Source organism: Odocoileus virginianus, chromosome 32, assembly GCF_023699985.2.
Source record: "Odocoileus virginianus isolate 20LAN1187 ecotype Illinois chromosome 32, Ovbor_1.2, whole genome shotgun sequence".
Taxonomy (NCBI): domain Eukaryota; kingdom Metazoa; phylum Chordata; class Mammalia; order Artiodactyla; family Cervidae; genus Odocoileus; species Odocoileus virginianus.
The window spans coordinates 23,156,612-23,162,611 of NC_069705.1; the positions used below are offsets into that span (position 1 = coordinate 23,156,612).

The 6,000-nt window shown below is 38.8% G+C and overlaps 1 protein-coding gene across 1 annotated transcript in view; it reads right to left on the reverse strand.

Annotated features, from left to right (window-relative positions):
- The window catches only part of MSR1 (macrophage scavenger receptor 1), an 84,238-nt gene extending 81,644 nt beyond the window's left edge, over window positions 1–2,594 (reverse strand). The window contains exon 1 of the mRNA XM_070459972.1: window positions 2,437–2,594. The gene's annotated coding sequence lies outside the window, so the exon portion shown is untranslated. The remainder of the gene's footprint in view (window positions 1–2,436) is intronic.
- Between the last annotated feature and the right edge of the window lie 3,406 nt (window positions 2,595–6,000).

Sequence of the window (6,000 nt, forward strand, 5' to 3'; positions counted from 1 at the left end):
ATTCCTTAGTCTATTGCTAAATTTGGATACCCCTGTCAGTATATGTGATCAGAGAAGTCAGACTCAGTAAAAAACAATCTAAGACACCAACTTTCTAAAATTCTTCCTAATAAAATTCATTTCTTTTAAAGTGGGCTATATTTCTAGGATGTCTCTATTAATATTGTTTGGTATACATCTTTACTTTAGCAATAGTACCCACTTCTCTATGTGATATTACCACATTCTTCAGTCAATCTAGTCATTCATTTAAAACACAAAAAAAATCTCTGCGAGTGTGTACAGGGTATCATATAATGTATTATATTCCATAATATTATCTATTAGGGCTTAATATATGTGAGATACCTTACCAGGGAACATGGAGAAAATGTCTAGGTCAAACTAATGGTTCACTGAAAGAAAAGAGGGGATCTTTTCATCCACTGAGTCATTTGAATTCACAGCAACTTTGTCAGGTCATTTTCCTGATTAAGAAATTGAAGCTTAGATATTGAGTAAATCTGTCAAGATCATAAGAGATATGAGTCATCAGAGCTGGCAGTTACACCCAATTAACCTGATTTCAAAACTTGACAAAAATATACATTTTTCTCAGTCTGAGATCAGTGTATGTATTATTAGTCACCTTTATGAAAAATGTTATTTTGAAAACAAACTAAAAACATGAACAAATTCCAGATCATCAGAATAGCTGTCTTCTCATCAGTTACTGCCATGGGATTCTTTGACTTCATTTTTGTTGTTTATGGAATATGTGTCTAGCACAAAGACTATTATAACATTATGCCTAATATTCAAATACAGTTTTAAAATTAAATAAATGGGTTGAAAGAACTTACTTGAGTCTCATAGAGTTCATTGTGTTAGAGGAATGCAAGTTGAATTCAAAGGAAGACATATTTTATATTCATAAAGTGACACATTTGAATGTCTAAAACTGCAACAGGTCATTAGTTATAAGGTACATGACACCAAAATCACTGCAGATGGTGATTGCTGCCATGAAATTAAAAGACGCTTACTCCTTAGAAGGAAAGTTATGACCAACCTAGACAGCATATTAAAAAGCAGAGACATTACTTTACCAACAAAGGTCTGTCTAGTCAAGCCTATGGTTTTTCCAGTGATCATTTATGGATGTGAGAGTTGGACTATGAAGAAAGCTGAGCGCTGAAGAATTGATGCTTTTGAAATGTGGTGTTGGAGAAGACTCTTGAGAGTCCCTTGGACTACAAGGAGATCCAACCAGTCCATCCTAAAGGAGATCAGTCCTGAGTGTTCATCAGAAGGGCTGATGTTGAAGCTGAAACTCCAATACTTTGGCTACCTCATGAGAAGAGTTGACTCATTGGAAAAGACCCTAATGCTGGGAGGGACTGGGGGCAGGACGAAAAGGGGGATGACAAAGGATGAGATGGCTGGATGGCATCACCGACTCGATGGACATAAGTTTGAGTAGACTCTAGAAGTTGGTGATGGACAGGGAGGCCTGGCATGCTGCAATTCATGGGGTCACAAAGAGTCAGACAGGACTGAGCGACTGAACTGAACTGAACTGAACCATATATTTATGTGACAAATTTGCACAAAGATAACATTTTTCCTAGTCTTGACTCAAAATAATAATTAGATAGTAATGTTTACTATCTACTTATTCTTTTAATAATTAAAAGTTTTAATAACATTGCATTGGACACATCTCTCCATGTGAATATAATGCCTTAAAGAATTATCAAAAGAACCTCATCACAATCAATATTGAAAAATTATATCCTAGCAGAGCTTTTGTTTGATGATCATAAATAGGGAAAAGGAAGAACTTTTATGGTAACTGTATCATTTTATATAACTCTATACTGAACATAACTTTTCTGCAGAAGTATTACTGAAGTTAAAATACATAAACAGACAAGTGAAGCATCAAAACCAATTATATCTTCCTTCTGTGAAGCCTATCAAAACTGTTCTGGTTTGATCACATGATCTTAATTATGTGATTAATTAGGATTAATTAACAGCTGATTAAAGTTTTAGTATTTTTGTAGGGTTTAATGTAATTTACAAATGCATTATATCTATAAAATATATTTGTAATCAAAAAATGGTTAAGAACTATAGACCTATGGAATTTAAGTCTAAATTTATGTTTCTATATTTTAACATATAATAAAATATCAACACAGTGAGATAAAGGGACTAAAATACTTATTACCCTTGGAGAAACAATGCACTTTTACCATACTGTTTTAAAAGCCATACAGTTTTTAAAAGAAACGGCAGATATCTAAAGAGCTCACATGTCCCTACGATAAGAAAAGAATAACCTGAACAAACGGAAAATCAATGACGTTTCCTGGAGACAGCAGAGCCTTGAGGTCTCAGGACAAACTTTAGGGAGGGAACCCAAAGAACTCACAGCTGGGTTTAGCTTACCTGCAGCAGAAGCCTCTAGAATCAGAAACTGGCAAGAACCTGTAAGTGGTAATTTGAACGAATGGCTGGAGAGCTGAGGCAGGGACAGTGTGATAGGGAAACTTCTGGGGCTGCAGTCTTAGGGGCTTTATCCTCAGAAACCCCACCAGGTTCTCACAGGGAAGAGCCAAGAAAAACACCTGGTGCCTATGGCAGAGGGAGAGGAAAGAAACCATTTTAAAATGAGCCTAGAGATTCTCCATAATAAAGGCTTCCTCTCCAGGACAAAGGGCTTCCCTGGTGGCTTCCAGGGGTCAGAAGATCCCCTGGAGAAGGGAATGACAACACACTTCAGTATCCTTGCCTGGGAACCCCTCGGACAGAGGAGCCTGGTGGGCTACAGTACATGGAGGCTCATAGAGTTGGACACAACTGAGCGACTAACACTTTCACTTTTCTACTTTCACAGCTGACTGACCCTGAAAAGTTCCTTTTTTCAGGGAAGTTTGTAGGGAAATCCCAAAACTAGAGGAGACAAAAGCAAGGACACTAGAAGAAATTTTAGTCTCTGAGAGCTCAGCTCCAGCAAGTATTAAACACAGCCCAACTCCTAGCCAGGTAATCATAAAATTTCATACCAATATGCCTATTTACCTCAGTTCCTAAACCTGTCTTGACCAACTCCAGTTTTCAACTAAAGACATGTTAAAAATCAACGAAGTGTGTGCCAGGCCCTAAAAGTCATGGATTCCTAGGATAGTTAGGGAGGTGGTGGTGGGGCGGGGGATAGAGTATACACAAAATCCTAGTGACCAATTACCCTCAAGCAATATTAACAAATCACCCCTTCCTCACGACTCATGTCTTATGAAGGAGACACAAAATGCCAATTAAGAAAAAAATGAATGTGAGCTCATTTTTAAGTGATATTTTTAAAACATGAAAGCCCTGAGTTTAGGGAAGTTTGGTTTCAAAATTAGAGTGACAGACTCATCCAGTTGAAATAAGTTTTAAAGTGGTAAAAATGTCAATTTATTTAAGCCTGAATAAACTTCATTAAGCAGGAATTCAGTTCCCGACCAGGTATCAAACCTAGACCCTAAGCAGTGACACCATAGAGTCATAACTACTGGATCACTAGGGAATTACCTCATTAAACAAATTCTTATCCAGAAACCTCTCATTATGAGATGTCAGCCTAGGGTCTCAAAAGCAGAACAGACCTTTCTACCACAGCTAAGAGGACTGAGCAAACAGTATCACTCACGTTATAGCAACTTCGCATGTGCCATACTTTTTCCTTCCCATGGCTAAAAAAAACACCAAAAAAACCTCTTTGAAAATGAGAGAATAAAAACTCATCAAAAAATTTATCTAGGGTCACTTGGTCAGTGACAGAATATGCTCTAGAACTTGTATTCTATGATATTCTTTCCACTTGGACACTTAAGCTTCCATGAACACACATAATTACTCATCTACACATCTCCATTTTCTCCCATAATGTCTTCAGAAGCTACTGATAGTTTCCAAGAGGGATCAAAGCTGAGCTCTGTCTTTGCTGTTTGATCTCCCTGCATTTGCTTTCAGAGAATAAAAAGTTCTTTTTTTAACTTCCACCTCTCTTGAAAGCACTACTCCTTAGCCAACTCTCACCAAGAATCACACAGTAAAGGTGATTCTGAGCAATTCAGTTCCTGGCACCTCCCGTGGGACACAGAAAAGACTACTGTGTAAAAAGAGTGTAGAGAGGCAGAAAGCAATAGTGGACGCCTACATAGTCTGACAACTCAGAAAGGAACACTTACCATCCAAAGGGGGAATGGAACCTGAATTGCTGAAAAGGGAGAAAGAACAGCTGGGGTGGAAAAAACAATGCATCCAAATGCCTGAAAAAAGACAGGAACACAAGAACATCAATGACCAGAGTGACACCAACGTGGCTGAGGTAAAAAATTCCAGGTGTGGTAAGCAAGGTTTCCGCTAAAGCTGAGCGTTAGGTAGGAAGACACAGATTGAGGCATTCATCTCCAGAGCAGCAGAAAGACATTAATGATTTGCAAGTGGGATGAATGAGACACATCTTGATTTTAAAAGTTGTCTGCCATGTGGAGGAGAGAAGTGTGGTTGAGACAAGTCGACTGGTTAGGAAATTATTACAGTGGTGTCAGGGAAAACTGATGAAACCGTCTGGCTTGGAGGATGTCAGTGGTAAAGGGGAGGAGTGGAGAGAGAGACTAAAAGGCAAATTTAGTGGGAGATGATGATGGATTTGATGGTGAGAGTTGGTGAGCTTAATTTTTTCTCATTTACTACTCCAGATCCACTCTCCACTTTCTCTACCCTTCTACTTTGCCCAGCACTGACTTTTTGGACTGAGAGTTATGAAACACATAACTCTCTTGATCTTTGGCTTCCGATGAGGTGTGACAAAAGGGCAGCCCAGCAGGAGATTTGTGAAGGGAAAGAGAGTTAGTTCTTCATGCTAAATGTCTAGAAATGAAATAAATACTTATGACCTGGGAATGTTGAGTAGCCTCTTAAAGGGCTACTTGACCTATATAAGCAGAAAATGTCTGGGTCTGCTAAGCAGAAACTTAACCCTCAGTATTGTGGAGATTTCAATATCATACCCATCTCCTGAACAATGATAACAAAAAAACGAACCCACTACTTTTTAAGAATAAACAATGCCTGGTGATAGGACTATGGTCAGCAAAAAATCCTCTCCCCCAGAAAGCTATCCACCATCCTTATTCCCAGAAGAATGTTCTGTTTCATGGCAAAGGAGAATTAAGCCTGCACATGGATTTAAGGTTGCTCATCAGCTGACAAAATAGAGAGATTATTCTGGATTTATCTGAGTGGGTCCAAAGTAATAACCAGGATCCATAAAAGTAGAGGAGGGAGGCAGAAGAAGGTCAGAGGGAGTGATGATGGAAGAAAGGACAGATACAGTTTCCAGTTTTGATGTTGAAGGAAAAATGGCCATAGGCTAAAGCCTGTGAGTGCCCTCTAGAGGCTGTAAAAGGCAAGAACAGATTTTTTCCCCTTAAAAGGTTGAGAAAGGAAGGCAGCTCAGTTGACAATTTATTATTAGAACAGCAAGATCCATGGAACCTAGAGAACTGTAAGAAAATACATTTGCATTCTTTTAAAGCCACTGAATTTGTGTTGATGTGTCAGTGCAGCAGCAGAAAACTAACCCAGGACTACCTGTTTGTTAGAGCTGCCATATTAAAACACCACACTGAAAGGAACGGGTGGCTTAAACAGAAATGTACTTTTTACAGTTCGGAGGCTGAAGCCCAAGATCAGGGTGTCAGCAGGTCCGGTTTTTCCTGAGGCCTCTCTTCTTGACTTGCACATGGCTGCCCTTTTGCTTCTTTACGTGATTGTTCCTTGCTGCTCACACTCCTCGAGGGTCTATTTATCATTCAGATTTGTAGTAGGGCTATGTAGCACAATAGAAAATAGCCTTTGTGATCTGTAGTAATGACCTATTTAAAAATACGTACTCAATCCTTGGTGACTTTAAGGTAAACTCTTTAATTTACCATGTGTGTCGGTCTCTCAGTCGTGTCC